Raw genomic sequence first — 22,910 nt, forward strand, 5'->3', positions numbered from 1 at the left:
GGGGCTCTGAATAGTGAACTTTTATTTTAGATGCTGAGGATGAGAAGCTTAGAGTATATATATAAATAATAATGCGTGCCTTGGAAATGAAGAATGTATATTGAATGTGAGGGACGGTTTAGGCTAAAGATTTAAAGATTATGCTTTCGGTGCCCCGAGCCTTGGATTTCAGAAGCACTTTGGCTTATAATGGTACAGGATGGATGAGTAATGTTGTTTTGTAGTTATAACACGAGCGTAAAAGCCGTGAAGTGTTTAGATGAAGGTAAAAGGAAGCGGTTGAAGGTCATTGTGGCTGTATGTTTTTTGATGCACATCCAAGTACATTGAAATTTTGAGATATTTGGCTGCAATTACAGAATTTTGCCACAATTGTCAAGGTGCACTGTATTCTGTGAAAATGCGCAGGACCGTGGGTTACTGTGCGACTATTTGACGGAAAGTGGAATAATTTGATGAGATTTGATGAAATGCAAGCTTATGCATAATTTTTGGCCTTTCACGATTGGATAAGAGTGGCTAACTAAGAAATTGAAAGTTTTTGAAAGGATCTCATCATCATGAGGACGGCACTGCATTGGAAGAATCTGGGCGATCTAGCGAGTGTCGCCCAGCTGACGGGACTTGACGTCGTGAGGCTGATCACTCTGATCGTCAAAGCTGCCAGCAGTGCGCGGATGCATAAAAAGAACTACCGTCACTTTTCACAGCACCTAAAGCTCATAGGGAACCTGCTGGAACAACTTAAGATTACGAAATTGAAGAAATATCCCAAAACCAGAGAGCCTCTGGAGCAGTTGGAAGATGCTGAGAAGGTCATATGTTCTTGTCGACAGTTGCCAAAATAGAAGCTATCTGTATTTGCTTGCGATGGGATGGACCATCGTAACCCAGTTCAAGCAAGCTCAAGCAGAAATTGACAGATATCTGAAGATCATCCCTCTCATTAGCCTCGTCGACAACCACAGAGTTAAGGTTGTTTTGCCATGGAGAATTTAAGTGAGATATATTGAAGGTATTATTTTTAATTGAAATAAAATTTCCAATAAAAATTTACAGTATAATTCTAATTATTTAGTTTCTATTAAGTATTCAACTTTCTCGACTTATTGTGATTTCTCTCTTGATGTTTAGCTTGCTCATTTTGGTTCCCTATAAATTGATACAATAAAAAGTAATCTAATATATAAACTTAAATCATAATAGTAGTAATAGAACTATATTTATTCTTGAAACTTCTATAAAGAATTTATCAAATTTATAATGGAATAAACCCTTGCTGGTAGATGAAGTTTGATTCCAAGAGTTCAGCCTTATTTAAGATTTATTTTATCCACAACAAAGAATGATCCAGCAAAGAGTGATTATGAACATGCAATGTCTAAATAGGTCTTATTGTTTATCAATGGTAAAGGATTAACTGAGACTAATTCCAATTAGAACAATTGAAAATGGACCAGAACAACAAGAAGCAACATAGGAGCATATTACAATCATGATAATATTATACATTGTAATATTTATGATATATATCTTAATCTGTGTTTTGGCTCTTTCAAAATTGTCCACCATAGGCAATAGATTTTCAATTACATCACCTTGAATGTTAGATGCCAAACTTAGTCGTTCTTTCTCTGCTCTCTTCCTGTAATCTCACAGGGAGTTTGAGCTTCTCTTTGTTTGATTTGATTGACTTCTTTGTTCAATGTTTTGTAATGTAACAAGAAAACTTTGCCTTTATGACTTTGTGGATTCTTTGCTAGTTCTTAATGCAGAAATAGAGCTATAGTATTGGTTTATGGTTATCTGGAGCACCATACTTCTACCAATGCCATTCGTTATAGTCAATGATCATTTTAGACATGGGTTTTTCTCTATTGTTTTACATTCTGCGCATATCTTTGGCGTCAATCCATATAGTTTTTAGTTCTGCTTGGAATCAAGCAAAGACTAGCAAATGATGTCTGCCTGCCATCTTTGGTCACTAGTGAAACTTGCTATATGCTTTGTCTTCCATTAGCTTGGATGGCCAAACTGCGAGAATATGCATTCCTCATCACCAGGAAACTAAGAGCCTTAATAGTCACAACACCTTTAAAGATTGCAACAATATTGCACTCCTTATCATTAGATTCAGTAGGATTAAATGAAGATGGGCCCTAGATAGCCTCACTCGCTTACCCTAGCGAAAGGAAGTAGGGTAGCTGGGTTTGAAGGGATGAAGGTTTGGACAACCCATTCAATTCAAGTGATGATTACGTTCTATGTAGTTAACATCTTTTTATCTCTAGATAGTGTGTACCATTAGGTATCCACTAGAAGGGAGTGGTATGCATTTATTTTAAAGTGCAAATGGTAGTTGTACAACATTGAACTTTCAGAACATGGATCATGAAGGTAACTCAAGTCTCTATGAAGGTGTAGTAGGCATTGTTAGGTCCCCCTAGCAAGCAGTGGCATATGTTTATTTTCAAAGTACTAGTTGTAGTTCCTAACAAAATTGAAGATTTAGAACATGGTGAACAAAGGTGGATTACGTCATAGGTGAAATATCAAACAATAATTAACACAATTATTATTGACTATTACAAATATTGAAGTCCAAGCTTAAGGTGGGTAGTTCCTCCTATGAAAAAGGCATAGGCATCCCCTATGAATTTGAGTTAATACAAAATTATTGCTATCTTAATTGCATGATTGAATGAATAAAACTAGAGAGATTTCTCCTAAATTAGTCAATTTGTCATTTGAAGGAAGGTGGGTGTTATTAATTGTTGCTTTAATTAGTTGTGATTTTGATTATGATGATTTTGTTGGAAAAGTTTATGTATGATGCTTCCTTTAACTATTAATTTTAATAATATCTATAATGTATGTTTTGTACATTTATACAAAAAGTGGGTTGCAATGTTCCCCAGATATAGTCCTTCAGTTATAACGGAATTCGTGTTATAGATACCTTGGGAAAATTTTAACCTGCCACCAAAAGGTTGGCAAGAGTTTCAGGAAGGGTTCCTAAGATTATGTGTCGCCATTTCTCCTTTATGTTCTAAGGACTTCGGGACGAAGTCCATTGTTAAGAGGGGGTGTATGTAGTGCCCACTCTAGTTTCCTGACCCGGATACGACATTATCTTAGACACTCTATTCTTCGAGGACCTCAGATTGAGGATCTGGACCCATGACACTATTATTAGCGATTGAGATATTCATGGTTGTGATGTTTATGAATGCTTTCCATTGATATTATGGTAGCATGAATGGTTATGTATCTTATCTATCAGTATTCTGATGATTGCAATATTAATAGTTAAGTTGGTCTCTATTTGAAATTATGATGAGGGTAGTAAAGAATATGTATGCGCTCTACTAAAAGCATAATGAGGATAAATTTTATGGATAGGTATATTTCTACGATGTTACGATGTGATAGCTTAATGAATATGTATGTTTCCATTGATGATTATTGATAATAGCCATGAGGGATGTGTCCCCTATGTTACCTACTTCCTTTAGTTCAGACTTACAATGGACAATGATGTGAATGACCAGGAATTGTTAATGATGCTATTATGATAATTGACTAACATTGAGAAACCGTGTTACTGATGATTATTGAGTATGGCAGGAAACCATCAGAGGCACTCGCATATGACATGTCGATGACACCTGGTTTGATGAAAATTTATATTACTTTATCTTTGAAAGTCTAAGTCGATCTTGGAATCTGCCATATATGTTTAAGTATATTCTGATGATATATTAATGGTTGCAGGCACAGATTAGTTGCTTGACCGAATGACTCACATATGGGTGATGGGGTTGTACAAGTGGATGGAACTACATGGGAGGGGTGGGACAGAGTCCCTGATCTCACCCACTAGCACTCCCGCCGTGACTTGGGTTGGAAGGGTTGAAACACCTTTGCCTTGAAGATCACGATGCCATGAGGGCAGGTTCCAAAGTTGGGTCGCTCATGAGGACTTTATCGGGGGGCGCGCATCAAGGCGGATTCCTTGATCCCCGACACCATTAGTCTCACTATAGCAGGCAACATAAGAGATGATAGTGGTCTATGACGTTGCATTATACTTTCCCCTCGTAATCACTGGATGCTTGAAGGGCAAGTGGTGTGGCACCCTTGGAACTTTAGGGGAATTTCTTGAAGGGCACGACCAACTTGGCACCCTTGGCATCACAAATAAACTATTAGGTGTGGCACCCTTGGAACTTCTAAGGAAGTTCTTGAAGGGCACAACCAAAACTGGCACCCTTGACATCACAAATAAACTATTAGGTGTGGCACCCTTGGAACTCCTAGGGAAGTTCTTGAAGGGTAGAACCAAACTGGCACCCTTGACATCACAAATAAGCTATTAGGTGTGGCACCCTTGGAACTTCTAGGGAAGTTCTTGAAGGGCACAACCAAACTTGGCATCCTTGGAATCATTAAAAATAAATAATAATAAATAAATATAAGCAAGGAATGAAAGCTAGGTAAATTTACATCAAGGGTAAATGATGATTAGAAACCAATGTAATTAAATCAAAAATAAAACTTGGAATAAGGAGGATCATAGGAAGAATTTAAAATAGAGTACCCTAAAAACTCTACCCTTCCCATTTTGGAAAATACTAGGAAGATTATGTGGTTTAATTAGGAAAAAGGGGAAAGACAAACATAATGGTAAGAATAAAGATTAATCCTAAACTAATTTAAAACCTAATTAAGAAAAGATGAAGGTGAATTAAAATGAGAATAATAAATTAAATTTAGAGAAATGTAGAGAGGCTCCATGTGTCAACAACCAACATAAGAATATCCATCTAGGAGATAACCCGAGTTAAATTAGGGAGTAGATTGGGGATAAAATCTTGACTCATTAATTGACTTCAAGTAATGAACACAAATTAAGGAATAAAAGGGGGGAATAAAGAGACAACTAGGAGAAGAAATAGGAATCTTGTTGAGGTGAGGAAAATATTAGTTTTAAATAAAAATTTAAGTAAATAATTTTGGGAGACCCTTGATGTGAGAATGACACATGGGTGGGTGAATAATCAAGCTATTGAATTATTAATTATGCATGACATGACAAGTGTCACCTATGAGGACTCCTATAAAAGAAGGGGCAAGCCATGGGAGAAGGGACTTTTGGGAACCCTATTGTTGGATGGATGAGATGTTGTGAGAGCAGTGATTACGAAGCTATAGTGAGTTTGGTGAGGTAGAGGATTTAGAGAGGGGACTCTTGAGCCAAGGTGTGGTCTCCTCTACTAGCTAGTGTTTGTCTCCATTGTACAACCCCATTGCAGCTCAGGGGTCCGCGGGGAAGAAGAGTACCCAAGGAGTAGGCTGGGAGGTTAACCGGTGAGTCTTCGCATTCGGATCAAGTGCGTCATCATTCACTCGCATAGGTGACCAGCTACAAGGGAATACCAACAACAGCAGAGCAAGCGGAGTCTCGACTTCTGGTGAACAGTACATATGTATTTGATTACTATTGATCTTAGTTAAAGGTATAAAAATGTTATGATATGTTTCCTGGAAGGAGTGGCAGAAATGTGTGTGCAAAATAAATTTTAATCTCAATGCGTTTCTTTTTGGTTGTATTTGCTGTAAAAAAAAAAAAAAAAAAAAAAAAAAAAAAATGTATATAGTCTGGATGTGGTCCTCACAATATGGTTTATGGAAATGGTACCTTTGTCGTGAGAATTCTCCAGAAGCTACGTATAGGGCGTTAAAAGTTGTTGTGGAAATTATTCCAATGGTGGTATCTTGGGTGATGAATTGTGGGTGGAGGGAGAAAGCAGGGCTCGTGACAAAGACCATCGGTACTCGCTTGGGTGTTGGCTCAGTTGACGCAATGTAGTGGCCAGTCAGCTCGTAGCTGAATGGATCAACTTTGATTTTCAAATTAGTATATGGGACCTTGGCACGAATCTAAGAGGCAGATTTTTTCTTGGCACAAAGCCTGGTCAAGCACTCAGGCACTTAATCTCCAATCTGGACCATGGGTTCAAGGTGGACTTCTCTTTCTACGTCGAGAAGGTATCTGTGCCATATTGTTTTTTCTTTTCTGGTTGGTCTATCATTAGTTTTGTGGGTAAACTCTTGGACTATTCTGGAGGGGATTTCATGGAGTAGAAAATGGATCGAATAAATGTCTTTAAGGACGTTCTTCAAGGGAAGATTTTGGGTTTGAGACTTGGAGTGAGAATTGCTCACGCGCTAGTTGTTGTTATATATTCTAGCATATGTTTGTGCAAGCTCACTTTTCAACTCTGCCATTTTTTTGGTTTAGCATTTGTGACCACCCCTTTCTATAGCCTGGATAAGTGGTCGTTAATTTCTATCTTTCGCCCCTTGTGCTCTTCATGTTGTTTTTGTTTTTGGGCCAGTTCTTTGTGGGTAGGCTCTCTGACTAATTGGGTGTATGAAGTTAGTATTTGGGAGGTTGTGGGCTTCATTGGTAAAGTTATCCCTGGAAATTTCCCTGTTTGGGGGAAGTCTCTCTCTGTCTGTTTCAGAACCTCTCCCTGCCGAGTGTTTAACACTTTAAGGAAAGGCAAGTTTCCTTGTGCTTCTGGTTAGTGTTCCTACTTCTATCCAGTAAGGAGATTTGGGGTCCTTTCGAAAACCCCGTTTGATATTCTTCTAGGTTTGAGGGTAATGTCGCGACATAGAGGGAGGCCATGTCATGGGGGTGGCCATCATTTCAATGTAGGTCGTCTAGCCAATAACCAAATATCTTCTTCTAGAAATTTTGCAGGTGTGGAACGTGAAGGTGAGGTGACTCACACTTCGGACCGCTCTCCAGGTCATGTAGTCACACCAGCCTCCTTGGACTCCATAGCGGAGCAACTAAGAGGCATTCAGGCCAACATGGATATCATTAGAGAAAACAACTATGAGGACTGTAATGAGTTGGTTGCATTTATGAATGACATTCAATTTAGCCAAAATGAGATCCTGAAATAGTTGGACAACCTTTGATGAATTTATTGTCACACTAATGAGCATCTTTGCGATATGGAAGATCGAGTTGAACACATTGACTTCCACGTGCATGAACATGTTGTATATCATGCTTCTCCCTTGTACTTCCTCCCCATCCTCCTCCTTGACATGTTGTTGTTAGTATTTTTGTTCTTTTTGTCTCCTTTGTGCGATGTATGGCTATTAAGCCTGGCGGAAATAATGCTTGTAAGGGTCTATCTTTGGCATACTCCAGCCCCAGTGCCAACAATTCTGGTCGAAATGAGGTACCAAGGACTGTAGAGACATATTTTGTACTACTTGTTTTAATGAGAATCTAATAGAAGAAATTTGACCAACAAAAAAAATACATGTCATTTTTTGCGAAAAGTCACAAAATATGTATTTTTTTAATTATATCTATATGCAAAATGTGTATTTTTTTGTCAATTGTTCAAATTTTTTATTTTTAAGTGACAATTATTTTATATGTATTGAATTATTAATTAATGATATATAAATCTATAAAAATTCCCAACTTCAAAATATTAATATTATTACTTTTTTAAACTTTGCAAAAAAAATTGAAAATTTCATCAATAAACAAAAAACACAAACTTGAAAAACACTTAAAAAACAAGCATCGTAGGAAGAAAACAAAGAAAAAGAAGAAGATAGCTTCAAAAATGGTTAAATAACCAAGATTTAAAAAAAAATGTGCATACTTAAGACACAAGAAAATTTAAAGAGTAAAAAATATGCCCCAGAAATTAAAAAAAAAAAAATTGATTTTGCACCAACGTTTTTCAAAATCCGCATGAAAATCACCAACATTTAAAAAAAATATACATACTTAATATATCAAAAAGTTTAGTGTCAAAAGTAAGCCCCAAAGAAAAAAGGGTTGATGGTGCATCAACGTTTTTCAAAATTGGCATAAAAATCAGTAACATCTATAAAAAATGTACATACTTAATACATAAGAAAATTTTAAGTGTCAAAAAATATGCTCCAAAAAAATAGGTTGATTTTGCATCAACACTTTTCAAAATCAGATGATTTTTTGCAACCTCTAAAAAATGAGAACTTGGTATAACTCTCCTTAAGATGGTAACTTTGTTATAGTTGTGTTTACACTACCAAATTTTCTTTTGGATGTGTGGAAATTTGTGTCATGCAATGATTTTCTTCAAGAGTGTTGGATACTTGGTATGAAGGCTACTATAAGACCGTGTAGTCTCCTATAACAGTCATAGAAACTCTTCATGCTCATCATTTTATTTTTTTGACCCATCAAAGAATCATGATAATTCAAGGAGAAGTCAGCAGTGATGTTGGAAATGTTGTTGATGGAGACTGAGATGGAAAAGATGAGGATTTTGCATTATTGTGGACTAAAAATAATGAACAATGAATGAAAAAATAAGGGGTGAAACATGTTGGTGGAATGGATGGGTATCAAGAAGCCCTTGATGCTTTTTCCTTGCTTGTATGTAGAAGGAATCTTCGATCTGTATCTTTTTAGCAAAATATGGGCTATCTTATAGCATTACGATACCTTCCTGTAGCAACTCATGGAAGTGGACAAAAATGTTTGAAAAGGGGTTGGAAATGCTGAGATGATGCTATGGATGATGGGTGATGATGAAGAATGGTGTAGGGGTGCTTCCTGGGCCCTCTAAGAGTACATGACTTGATGTATATGCAGGTTGGTCTATTTAATATGCCTTGTTGATTTCCCTGTGTGATACCTACTCATAAATCAAGGTAAGACAAAACATTTTTCATAATTTTGTTCATATACTTTCCTTTGTTCTCTTTTTTTTTTTTCTTGAGACCCACTCGCTTCCTCATGGACGTTTTTAGTTAGTAGGTCTTCCCTAGGTGCCTGAAAGGACGTTTTCACCTGGGGATCTTTATTACTTTTTCTTTTTTCTCAGGCTCATGGGATGCCTTAGAGAGGTTTTCAACTAATGAGCCTACCTCAAGTGCCTCATAAAATGTTTTCACTTAAGTCTTCTCTCTCTCTCTCTCTCTCTCTCTCTCTCTCTCTCTCTCTCTCTCTCTCTTCTTCTTCTTCTTCTTCTTCAATTTCTTTTTTTTTTTAATCTATTCTATCAGAGGTTGAATGGATAGGGATCTCTGATTCTCTCAATCAAATTTAGCTCCTTTCTTGTTGAATCAGTAAATTCAGCCCTGGAGAGGGGCTTATTGTAGAGTTTTAATTAATGTCCATTTACCAAAAGTGGAATATGCTCTTCATCTATTGTTCTGATCTGGATTGAATCACTATCATAACATTTTTGAACTAGATAAGGTCCCAACCATCTGGTCATGAGATTCCCTTTAAAGTATTTAAACCTAGGTCATACAATAGGGTGTGATCTCACTCCTGGAAGGATCTAGTATTGATATGTTTATCATGTTAGATTTTTCTTTGCAGCTAAACCACTTCAATATGCAATAGGGTTTTCATTCTATATTCATCAATTTCATTTAATTACTTCATTTTTTATTCCTATGCTTTGGTGAGATCCATGTCAATTGAGGTTTCCACCCTCAATGTGTTTTACTCAAACTCAATAGTTAACAAGTCCTTATTTACATATACTATCCTAAAGGGGGTGAATCTAGTAGTGTTCTTCCAAGTGGTTTTATAGGCTCAAGTGGCCTAAAAAAGTCTCTCTTCCCAATCCTTTTTTATTTTTATTTTTGATCACCTTGGTTAGTGTGCTTTCCAATGCTCTGTTAGTCCCCTCTGCTTGCCCATTTACCTAAGGGTGATATGGAGTAGACTTTTGGTCTCATATATAATGTTGCTTCATGATCTCCTCAATCAAATTGGAGGTGATGTGGGAGCCTTGGTATGTCATTAATTCTCTTAAGAATCCAGACTTATAAAAGAATTTTTCCCTTAAGAATTAAGCCACCTTTTTCTCAGTTGCTTCTTTTATTGTTTTCACCTCAACCCACTTAGTCAAGTATTCAATACACATGATGATGTATCTATTTTTCCCAAATGGAGTATCAATAGGACCAATGAAGTTCATGTGCCTCTCCTTAAATGGATAAAAAGTAAGTTGAGTTTTTAAAGGCATTTTATCCCTCTGATTTGGTTTCCCCATCCTTTGGCATTCATCAGATTATGTTTTGTATCTCTGGGCATCCTTGTGAAGGGTTGGCTTGTAGTATCCTTCTTGCAGGATCTTGTAGGCAGTCCTCTTGGAAAAAAAATGTCCCCCATAGGGTCCATCGTGACAATTTGAGAGGATGTCAAAGACCTTATTCTCCCTCACACATATTCTCATGATTTGGTTAAACCCCAACTTGAATATGTTACCCCCAATCCAATCGTAAGAGGCACTCTTTTTGACAATTTTTCTTTTCTCCTTTGAGGATAAGTGAGGAGGAAATTGACCAGCAGCTAAGAAATTGGATATGTCAAAAAACCATGGAGATAGGAGTGATATGTAAAAATATGCTCATCAGAGAGTCGTTCATCCACCGTTTCTTCATCCTCTGCATACAAGGTCAGTCTCAAAAGAAAGTATACAATAACATTCTCTTTTCTAGGTTTTTGAACAATAGTTAGATCAAATTATTGTAGTAACAATAACCACCTAATTATGTGAGCATTCACATCTAGTTTGTTCATTAGGTACTTAATTTTTGCATGATAACTATGTACAAATACCTCATAGCCAATAATGTAATTGATCCATAAACTATCGTGGATATTCGAATGGATAGTTCGTCACAATAGATTTGCTAAAATTATACTTAAAAATACAAAATCTATACTATTACAATTTTATATCTCTTTAGATTTAAAGATCTATAGCTTATTGTTAATAGCATATGCACGCAAATTAAAATTATTCAAAAAATAGAGAATGACGAAATAAAATCTCAAAAGCACATTTGATAGATGATATGACTTGGGAAAACCTTTCAAGAGAAAAACCCAGCTGAAAGGTGAGGCCACTTCACTCTCTTTTTCTGAATGGAAATATGGCTATGAGTACAAAGAAGTGTGGTTTGTGACCCGTGGGATACTACAATGCACAAATTCTATCTGCGTGCTCTATCTCCTATACCTCTTGCAATTTTACCTTAGTTATAGAACAAATGCACTCAAAAGAATGGAACCCCTTTTCCTCCTAGTGGCTCGATTATAACACAACTCGATAGCCTACTAGTGTTAGGTTTGACTACCTCAACTCTTAACCAGAGTTACAATATAGACTCTTCTAGAGTCTTCTTCATAAAAATCATATGGCTAGCTCCTTTTCCATGAATTATGGGGATTGATGTGGCATCCTATAAAATTATGGTGGTGAAAACAGGAAGCTCAGCTTTTGAGTGGCATAATTTTCGCATACAAACTCTAATTGATGTGATTCTTATATTGTTGGAAAGGTATTTATCTGTAGAACATGAAAAAAATATGATATTCTAGGGCGACAAATATTTACCCTAAAAAAATGTCTTTTGAATTCTCAAAACACTCTTGGAAGGTTTTAGACCCCAATTTTCCAAACCGGGTCTTGCCGGTAAAAGGGTTTTGTGAGTTGATTCCTCTACTTTTTCCACTCTCAAAGCATCAAGATGGATGAAAAAAAATAATGACTCAATTTGGATCATAACTCCCCATTTTTGGCTTTGGTTCCCCAAAATTTTTTATTGAATAAGGTGAGGAAATGTTTCCTCAACCTTCTCTCGAATTTACCATTTAGCTTTTCCCGGAAGTTATAATTTAAACCCAATCTAGAAAAGGTCATGTTGCCCATGTCTTGTAGTTCTAGACCTCTTCTGCAAAATTGTAACTTCTATCAACTGTGCCTAAGCATATGGTGCCAAATCCTCCATAGAAGGTAGGACATGTTCCTCTTCCTAATCTACCATGGAAGGCTCATAAAGTTTCAGATTCTCTACATTAACAACTGAGTAAATGCACATATATGGTGGTAAAATGAGTCGATGGGAATTATCACCCACCTTTTCCAATATCTTTAGGGACCTTACCGCAGAGCCTTGATTTTCTTATCCTCTCCTTGTTCAACTATAGCCATACTCTATCTCCCACCTTGAACAAATTCTCTATTCTATGTTGATCATGCCTGGACTTATATTTCTCATGTGACTTATGCAGTGTCTCTTGCACATGCATATGGACCTGCCTGATCTTCTCTATAATTTTTTTATCCCTCAAGGTTTCTCTTGTAATATCTTCCCTCACTCCTCCTTACTACCCATATGTAATTTCCAAAGGTGAAGGTGGAAAATATCCAAAACAAGTTTCCAATGGGGACTTTCTAGTAGAAGTGTGGACTGCTCTATTATATATATATATACCAAATTTTATCCCAGGTATTCAGATTCTCTAACTATATCTCCTTAGTAGTTGCACCAAATCCCTATTGCCTACTTTTTTCTGTCCACTAGTCTGTGAATGGAATGTTATAGACCTCTTCAACTTTGTGTCCATATTCTCCCATAATGTAATCCAAAATGAACTGAGAAATATCAAGTCCCTGTCTAAAACAATGCTCGTTGGTATCCCAAAGTTCAACCAAACCTATCCAAAGAACAATTTTGTTGCTTCTTTCCCACTGATGGTCTTTTTACAACACATCAGAACACACATCTTGTTGAACCTGTCAACTACCACGTGTTGAAGATGTAACTAGTTTTGATCTTCATAATTATTTTTGTACTCATTAAACAATGGGTTTAATGCTTCTTATTGATGGTCTTCTAGGTAAAATCATGTTCTTCTTGCTTCTAGGGTTTATTAGGTATTAGTATTTATTGTCATGAGTCAAAGGAGTCAACATCATGTTTATAAGACCCTTCCAAGAAAAATGTAATTGGAAAAAGAATTATTTTTTAGTCTAGAAAGTCCTGGAAACTCCAAAAGTACAAGCCGACCCTGGCTACTTCAAGTCAACCTAAAGGAGGGAATTAAACCCCTTGGAAAGGCTATATAAAGGAACAATTAAACCTCATTTGGTATCCACTTACTCATAAGTTTGATATTAAGAAGGAAATTTTATCTGTAGCTATGAAGCAAAAGAAGAAGAGAGCGAAGGTCTAGAAGAAGAAAGGAAGGACGAAAATATTATTTTTTGGCTCAATCTCTCTCACACATGTGAATGATTAGGGTTTCTGCATCTTCCAAGAAGGGTTGAAATTGCAGGAATGCGTTGCAGTAAGACAAAGTGTAGTATCTTGTTGATGGGAAGAATACTCTATCTTGACCTCGTTGACCTTAGGAGTAGTTGTCTTGCTCTAGTAAGGCCTGAATAAGAAGTTGAACTAGGGTTTCTGTAATAGCAACAAGAGTCGAAGTTATAGGAGAAAATTGTAGGTCAAGTTGCAGTATTGAAGCTGATAGGTTGAAGTTTTAGTTCTGAAGTTGGTTGGAGAAAGATGAAGGAAGGACTTGCTGGAAGGGTTGAATTGGTAATTGGAGGAGGATGTGGTATAGGACTTGGTTCTTTGTGTCTCATTTGAAGTAGATTCTATAAGAAGAGAATATTTTTCCACGTTCCCCCCTTGGAGGGGTTTTGCCCAGGTTAAGATCCTAATTTTTGTGTCCTCTATTGTCACTGTTTTGTTCTTGATATTTGTTTGATGAAAATATTTAACAAAAGAACATAAGAAGATTAACAAATTTCATAAACAAATATTAAGGTTGAGGAAAACTAGAATTAATAGTTGCCACTTTGAATTTTCCAACATGGTTTCAGAGTCAAGGTGAACAAGAAGACATATGGAAGTATCATCTTGTGGACATAGAAGGGTTTGGTTATAAATGGGAATCATTTGTGGAAGAAAAGAAGTAGAAGACCTATTTATCTAGAAGGAGGGTTTCTACATTGAAGAAGATCAAAACTACATCAAGCTCTCATCAAAATAAGGCTCGAGAGGAATACTGAAAGGAAGGTTGTCTCTTGAGAGAATGATATATATTGAAAGGCATATTTGAAGGAAGCATCAAATGATCTTGGTATCATTCATCATTCTTGAAATTTTTTATTGGAGGAATCCTAGGAAACATCTTTCAAGGACATTATTGAAGTTCCTTCAAAGGTCTTGAGGGCATCAAGAAAGTTTGGATATATCATCAAGGAAAAGAATAATCTTGGTTATCAAGTAAGTACAATATTATTACTCTATGTTTGAATCTATAGGTCATATGGATTATTTCTGCAAGGAGAGAAATAAGATCATTTGAGCATCATATTACCTAGGGTGGATGAAAAATATTACCCTGGTTTTGTTTCCCTGGAGAAAGTTCCTAGTTGTAAGGGAACCAATGCCCAGGAAATCTCAAGATTGATGAAAAATGTTAAAATCACTAGTTAGAGAGACAGAACACGAGGGCTTGCAACCAAGCTTCTAATTTTGAAACCTTGGCCTCCAAAACAGAATGGCTAGAAAACTCTGAGGGTTGAAAGGTCTCGTATTGAAGGAGTGGTTTGAAGAGAAACAAAGGAGGATAGAGTTTAAAACTAGGTAATTAAGAATTTGAGTTTAACTTCTGCAGAAAGAATAATGAAAAATTGAGAAATTGTGGATGAATTTCTTGGATGTGGAGCGCTTCAAAAATGGTTTCAAGTTTAACTAACATGATCACAATTAAGTAAATTCATGAAAAATTAAACTGAAACAACCAATTGCATCTTACACTATCCAAGAGAGGAAAAAACATGAATGAATGTTGAGCACAAGAGGAAAAACAATTCCTGCAATTAACCCCAAAGCTAGAATCAAAATTGCTTCAAGTTATTTGAATTTAGAGAGGTTTTTTTTATTACAAGGGAGTCATGACTCCAACACTTCGAACCCTTATAAAATGCCATTTTTAGACTTTTATTTCCCCTCATAGACTAACTGACTAACTGTTGAAACAAAATTCGTTTAAGAATTGACCCTTAACTTGGTTACAAAACTGTTTTAAATAGTTATAAAAAAAATTTATTTAAAAGATTTAAACATTGCAAATGATAATTTAATATTGTATATATTTTGTACATATAACATTAAATTGAAAAAGTCTCCTTTTAATAAAAAAATCTTGGTCCCCTTTTAAAATATTCACCACACATACATATATATAGCTGGCCCAACTCTTTGTCTTTATGTACACGCTGGAGATGAGTTGGAGGGTTGTGGAAAGTTGTGCAAGGGTCCCAACTATTGTCACATAGTTGTCAGCAAAAATTGTGGTTTCATAAAACCAAAAACCACCTTTGAGACCACCCCTGGCAGTTTCTGGAAAGTACTATCAGTGTTGTCGGATGAATGGTGACCATAGATCCCTTGGATCACGTTTTTAAAAAATTGCTCTTCGATATCACAAAAGTCATTAAATTACGTTGAACTATGGGTCGTCGAATATTGTTGATCTGGGTATGAATGTTGTATACCACCAATTTGTTTAACTCTAAGTTTTGGTTGATATCATTATCCTGGTCACAACACCCAATCAAGAACTTTCTGACGATCTCCAGGGTTCTTGTTATGAAACCAGCTCACAAAAAGATAGAAAATATAGATCAATGACTTAAAAATCATCCTCTTTGAGGGGGAAACCTCCTTTACATTACAAAAATGAACAATTCTTAGATGATACAAATGATAATACCTCCTTTGTATATGTAGGAGTCTAAGGGGTCCAAATACAATCTGAGCCTACATAACAATAATATTGTAAGGGCACAACAATAACAATAGTGGGCTTCTATGGGGCATAATAATAACAACATGGGGACTATATGGGAACAATAATACAATAATGGGGTTGCACTAATAACAATAAGGGGTTACACTAGTAGTATAGGGACCTAACATGCCCCTCTCCTTCAAAAAGTGGTGTCCTCAACGCTTGAGTAGTTTTGGATGCTTCTGTATAAAATTCTCATCCTCCCATGTGGAATCTTCAATGGGTAAGTTCTTCCACTTGATGAGATACTCTAAAATTGATCGATTTCGTAGTTGTCGATTTCTTGTTTTTATGACTGCTTCTGGTTCTAATATGATTTGTCCTTCCTCATCAAGTTCTAGAAATATTGTTTAAATTGGGATCTTCTCACATATAACCTTCTTTAAGAATGAAACATGGAAAACTTGGTGCACTCACAAAGATGAAGGAAGCTACAATTTGTATGCCATAGTACCAATCTTTTGTAACACCTTGTACAGACCATAATACTTTGGTGATAATTTATTATCCTTCTTAGCTTGCTTGAGGGACATTGTTTTGTATGGTTGTAGTCGTAGAAATACCCAATCGTCTACACCAAAACTTCTTTCACTTCGATGTTGATCTACCTGTTGTTTCATTTGACTCTGCATCAAAGTGGGGTTATCCTTTAAAAGTTGGAGAACTTGTTGTTGGTGCTTGATGTGATATTTCACTGCTTGAACCTTTTTCTTCTTGATATGTCCTTCTATCTTGAGAATTTGAGGAGTGGTAATTCCTACCAATGCATTACAAGATATGTTCAGATTCATTTCTTGATGCTTGATGTGGTATTTCACTTCTTGAACCTTTTTCTTCTTGATATGTCCTTCTATCTTGAGAGTTTGAGGAGTGGTAATTCTTGCCAATGCTTTACAAGATATGGTCGGATTCATTTCTTCTTTCTCTGCGGTTGGTTTCTGGTGTATATCCTCTTCTTTTGACTTTTCTTGATCCTTTTCTTCCTCCTCTTCACAATCTATGTAAAATAATTTCTTCTCAACACACTTATGACCTTTAGTATGTTTGCTATCACAACTGTAACAAAGCCCTTTAACTCTTTTTTCTTCCAATTGTTGTGGTGTAAACCTTGTAGGTTGTAGAAGGCTAGGAGAAAAAACACTTCCATATTTATAGTTTTGAGTGGTAGGATTCCTTGTTTCCATAATTTCGCTTTCAATTTTTCTTGCCAACTTGAATGCCTTCTCCAATGAATTAGGTTCCCAAAGATGAACCTCATGTTGAATGTTATCCTTTAAAGTCCCTATGAAGACATCAATCCTTTGCTTCTTTGGAATATCATTTACCCTTATATTCAATTTTTGGAAGTCCTCAATGTTCTATGCCATTGAACCCTTTTGTTTGAGATTTATCAATTGGCTAAAGAAGGTGTTGCTCTTTGTATCCTCATAGTGTGCTATCATTTCCTCTGTGAAAATTGACCAAGTGACAAGTGGTTTACGAGAACAAAGCCCTCTATACCATACAAAATGATTTGGTTCTAAATATAAAGATGCAATATGTACCTTTTGTAATAGTTGTACATCATGTAGATATCCAATTTACTGGATCCTTGCCATCAAACTTCCTCATATTGCTTTTTCTTGATTTTTGGAGCTCGATCTTGAAACGAATGTAACTCTAAAATTTCAGATCTCCAAGTTCTGAAATTACGTCCTGTGGTAAATCTCTAAGTCCTCTTTCTAACCCCACCAGTCTTATCAATATTGGGTTCTTCAAGAAAAAGTTATGCCAAATCTCCTATGATGACCTGATTATATACTTTTTTAGTAGAGCGAACTTGTACGAAGTTCCACATGTCACTGTTTCAATCTTCGGACCTGAGAATGATACACAACAAACTACAACCCATTCTCTTTCTGCAACTTCTTATGAAATTTCAATCAGATGAACATAGAGAAAGTTATGACGATTTTCCCCAGGTCACATTCTTGGGATTTAATTCAGGAGCTTGCAAAAACCATAAATGTATTGGATCATATCTCTGAAAATATAGTGAAACAAGATATGAAATTTAGGCCCGAGTTTCACCAAAATTTCGGCTCAAATGGGTTTTAATTTTGGAGTTTGAAAATTTGTAGAAACAACATTATAGCAAAAAATTCACGATGACCTATTTGAGATGGAATTCTGGATCTTGCAAAACCCTAACTTCCTCAGATCACATCTCCGCAACTATAGTGAGACAAGATCGGAAATTTGGACTTGAGGTTCAAAACGATTTCATCTCAAATGGGTTTTGTTTTTAGCTTATGAAACTATGTAGGGAAAACGTTATAGTGAAAATTCCACGATGACCTATTTGGAGCAGCGAAACCCTAGAATCCAAAGCTTTGATACCAAATGTTATGAAACCAGCTCACAAAAAGATAGAAAAGATAGATCAAAAACTTTAATCATCCTCTTCTAGGGGGAAACCTCCTTTACATTACAAAAATGAACAATTCTTGGATGATAAAAATATTAATACCTCCTTTATATATGTAGGAGTCTAAGGGGTCCCAATACTATCTGAGCCTACATAACATTAATATTGTAAGGGCACAACAATAACAATAGTGGGATTCTATGGGGAATAATAATAACAACATGGGGACTATATGGGAACAATAATACAATAATGGGGTTGCACTAATAACAATAAGGGGTTACACTAGTAGTATAGGGACCTAACCGTTCCCCTTGAATTAACTAGTCTCTTATTAAAATCTAGAGTTTGAAGATCAGATCTCACTAGACCATTTAATTTTAAATTTATTCATATAATTATCAAAAATTTCCTACCATAGTCAATGAACACTTCGTTACCCTTCACTAGGTGGAGATGTCCCCAAAATAAATTATTTGAATAATATAAAAGCATGGTTGCGATTGAAATCATGCACATCATACCCAACAACATAAAATATTGTACATTTCAAGCTTTCATAGCCTTGAGGCCATCTAGCCACCTATATCTCCATTGTGTACCCATATATGAAGGTTTGTTCTTATGAGTTTTTGATATATGGGAAACACAGAGAATAAGGAACCCTTTGAGTTGTTAATGAAGTTCTCACTGCAAAATTTCAAGTGTCACTGACTGTTTCCCTTATCCAACCATAGAATATCAATCTCCTTTAATTTCTTCAACGTTTCATCTACTGTTGTTTTACATTTCAAGTTGATCCATGTATTGCATGGCATCCTTTTTGTCATGATCATGAGGATGTTGAAGCCCTCCAAACAATATCGTTGTGCACTTGATGAGCCCCAAAAATGGATAATTATTTGGGCTCATTCAACCTCCTAATTTGACTTAATCCACCATTCTCATTAGTTTATTGCATGTTTTTGATTATATTTATGCTAATAGAGTGAATTTGGTTAGTCATTATGCCAACAAGTCTAATGGGTGCTTTGTGTAGCCTTTTTGGTCAATTTGGAGACAAAATTGAAGGTCTTAATGAGCACTTGGCAGCCAAATTCGTGGGAGAACAAGGGAGAGGATTTGTAGGAAGGTGTCCCCTTCATTTATGGGCCCTTACCTCGAATTCTCCACCATCAGCTTGGAGTTCAAAGGCCACCAAATAATTAGCACAAGGGTAGCCAAGCAAGTCAAGTAGGACTGCTGTTAACTACAAGTTTTGGGCAGCCGAGTCCCTAAATTTTAGGAGGACTGTTGGGGTCCTCAATTTGTATAAATAAGAAGGCTTAGGGCCTCATTTTGGTTGGCTAGTGATTAGTCATTTTGTAGCTGGTAGTTAGTCATTTCATAGTCTTGTTGTAGTCATTTTGTAGTTCGATTTTTAGGCAATAGATTAGTCTTGCTGTCAGCTCATTTTCGAGTTCTCCTTGTGGACAATTTTGATGTAACTCTTCTTTTCTTGCTCAATAAAGATGAATCCATCTTTGCACCATCTCTAAATCTCTCTTAGGAGGCTATAGCTCTTGGGGTTGGGCCCATCCCAAGCGCCCAATACCTCCTTTGATTATCTTTATGTGTTTTCGTTGCATTCTTAAGAGTAAAATATGTTATTTAGATCTAAATCTTGTTTTGTTATTTAGTTTTTTTTTTGATGAGTAAAATAGCTTTTCATGCTCAGATTTAGTTGATAGGTCGTTGATAGAAAAAGCTTCAAAAAAAGGGCCAACAAACATCTGTGGTTTCACCTCTCCCTCAGTGGGATCAGGAGCTGTGACTAGGATGACTTTGCTGCCCACAAAAACACTGACTTTGCTTTGCCATGCAATCATTAGTGTTTGGTTTTCATTTGCAGAAGTTGGTTACATGTTCAGATCTTTGAATGCTTCATTTCATAATTAATATACATGGTTTCCTTGCAAATAAAGTTGCTGTCCATTCTCGTTACTGTTAGCCATATCATATTAGGGTAGCATAGCTAGATCTTTGTTTTCTTGCATGTCTTTGTTGGTTCAGTTGGAAACACAAATTGCAGAGCACCTATACCACTTCTCTATCTACCCAGACCCCCTCAAACCCATCTTCTCCATCTCCTAACTTGGTTTCTTGCCTCACGTTGCCATACTGCCCTCATAACCCTATCTTGTGTGCAACATTACTTCAGTCTTCTTGGAACAAGTCCAGCCATCTACACCTTCTCCTCAACTCCATCCTCCAAGTCTTGAACTCCCCTATACCCCTATTTCACCTCCATACTCATTCCTCCACCTTTTTCCCTCCATCCATGCTCCAAAATTCCATTACTAAACATCCTGTAGAAGAATTACAGAACATCCTGTAGAAATCCTGAACATCCTGTAGAACCCCTGCAGACTTCCTGTAGAAGCTCATAAACACGGTTTCTTGGCAGCCAAACTTTGTGAGACTCTCTGGAAGGGTGTTAGGGACCCCTTAGACCCTCTCTGAACCTTCCCAACCTTTCCCAAGCATTTCTCCTCCTTGATCCACCTCTGCACAGTCAAAAATAGTTAGAAGCACATGCATGATAATTCCAACAACTTAATCAAAAATACAAAAAGATGTTTTCTTCAGATAGTGATAACTTAGACACATGCATTTTACCTTCATAGAAGTAATGGCATCTCTTTCAGTAGTTTGCATGCTCTCCTTTGCGTCAGTAGGACTAGCTGGTAGAATTAGGGTTTGCTAGGGTTTGCGTTTCTTTTTGGCTTTCAGTTTCTTTTTTGCAATTAGATTAGCTTCCTTCGAGTTAGCTTTCATCCATCAATTAAAAAGCTTCTTCTAAGAGCTCGTAGAAGTTGGCTTAAGCTCCTAGTGGACTTGTGCCAGCTGACAAAGTGACAGCTGCAGCAAGAGCTAGTACTTGTGCATACAGCACCGTCGCTTCCAAGTTTGTTACGAACTACCGGGTTGATAAAATTAAAGAAGGGAGTTCCAGGAGTTGTAGCATTATTGCTACAATACTGGGGCTCACCATCTTTTTGGCGCTGTTGCCGGGGAAGCGTCAGAGTATTGGTGATTGTCGCTTTTCTTCTATTTTCCACTACAATCTTCTGCTAAGTAGTTTATTTCATTTCCATTATGAAATTTCCTTTATGCAAAAGTAGATTAGCATTTCCCGCTTTCATAGATTAGCATTTCAATTCCGCAATTTCATTTCTGCAAGCGTAGATTAGCATTTCAATTCCACAAGCGTAGACTAGCATTTCATTCCTGCAATTTCATTTGAGCAAAATAGATTAGTCCTTTCCTGCTTTCATTTCAATTCCGCATTTTCATTTTAGCAAGGTAGTTAGTTGTAGTTCAATCTATTTCAGTTTTGCAGGTAGAAGTAGAAAAAAAGAAAAAAATCAACCAAAAAGATTTCCTTTCATGCCTTTTAGGAGTAGAGATAAGTTAGAAAAATGTTTTCACAACACCCCCCATTGCTTCACACAGCCAACCTTCTCTCTTCTTCGATGGCTGTGACTAAGAAGAACCCCTGGGTGGACATCAAGGCATATTTAAAGAACCTCTAGGGGAGAAGAAGAAGAAACCATTCCTCTGGAGCAAATGGCTACAAGCAGAAATGTTGGGAGCAATACCTTGTCCAAAGACGAATTTGCAAATCAGCTGGAAGATTTCAAGAGTGATATGAGGCAGTTTCTTGCCATGCAACTGGATACCTTGCGGATCCAAAGGAAGCAAGAGGAAGCCAAGAGTGCTTTGGTCATCTTTTGTCCTAGGTGCACTAGAAAGCATCCTAGGAACGAATGTCCAATGCACTCCCTAGAAGTGTGTTTTGTCTGTGAAGAATACCATCCTACGAATCAGTGCCCTTCCTTGCCTGGACTTAAAGTTGCATATCAAAGAGTTAAAGGAGCCATTGAACCACTCTATCATATGAACCAAAGGAAGCCGCCTGGACCTAAATCTTACCAGCAGGAACTGCAAGGGACACCTGAGACCTATTGTGACCCCTACCAAGCCACTTTCATGCCTTCTTGGGGTCCCCCTGCTCATCCTTCCTGGTTCACACCTCCTCCTTGTTCCTTCACAGATCCATATTATGCCCAACCAGTTGCTCATTCATTTCACTCTTATGCTCAGCCACAGCCTCAGTGGAATGCACCTTATCAGGAGTGGAGGCCCTAGTACAACTCTCATCCCACTCATTTTCCTCCACCACCTGCTCATCCACAACCATCGCCTCCTCCTCCACCAAGGCAAGCCCAAATGCCTACCCAACCATAATGCCATCCATATCCATCTCAATTTCACACCTCCACTCAACTACCCGTACCATTTCCAAAGCCATACAATGGAGTAGCTCAACCCAATTGCAAAGCTGAGGCACAACATGTGCAAATGGCTCCTTTTGAGCTCAATGATGTTCACCAAAGCTCAGGAAGAGTGTTGCAAAACAGAGATTATATTGACAACATTGAAGGACCAAAGGAAAAAGAAGATTCCAAAGAGGAGATCAAAGAACCATGGGTTGCACTTGATGAAGAGAAGAGATCAGAATCAGAGATCGAGAGAGTTCCTTCATGGTTACCATCAAATCCTCCATGTACTCAAGAGAAAGATCAGCAAAAAGAGGAAGATGAGAAGGTCATGATAGAAGGTGACATGAAGAATGATCCAGATCAGCAAAAGGACCAAGGATATCAAAGCTATATTGAGATATGGTTTCAGAAGGTGACTAAGTTGCAGCGGTACTCTCTTCCTCAGCTATGTTTGATCCCTTCAAAGTCA

Source organism: Pinus tabuliformis, chromosome 7 (genome assembly GCF_031772625.1).
Source record: "Pinus tabuliformis cultivar Carrire ecotype Pingquan chromosome 7, CPIR1, whole genome shotgun sequence".
In the NCBI taxonomy this organism is placed as follows: Eukaryota; Viridiplantae; Streptophyta; class Pinopsida; order Pinales; family Pinaceae; genus Pinus; species Pinus tabuliformis.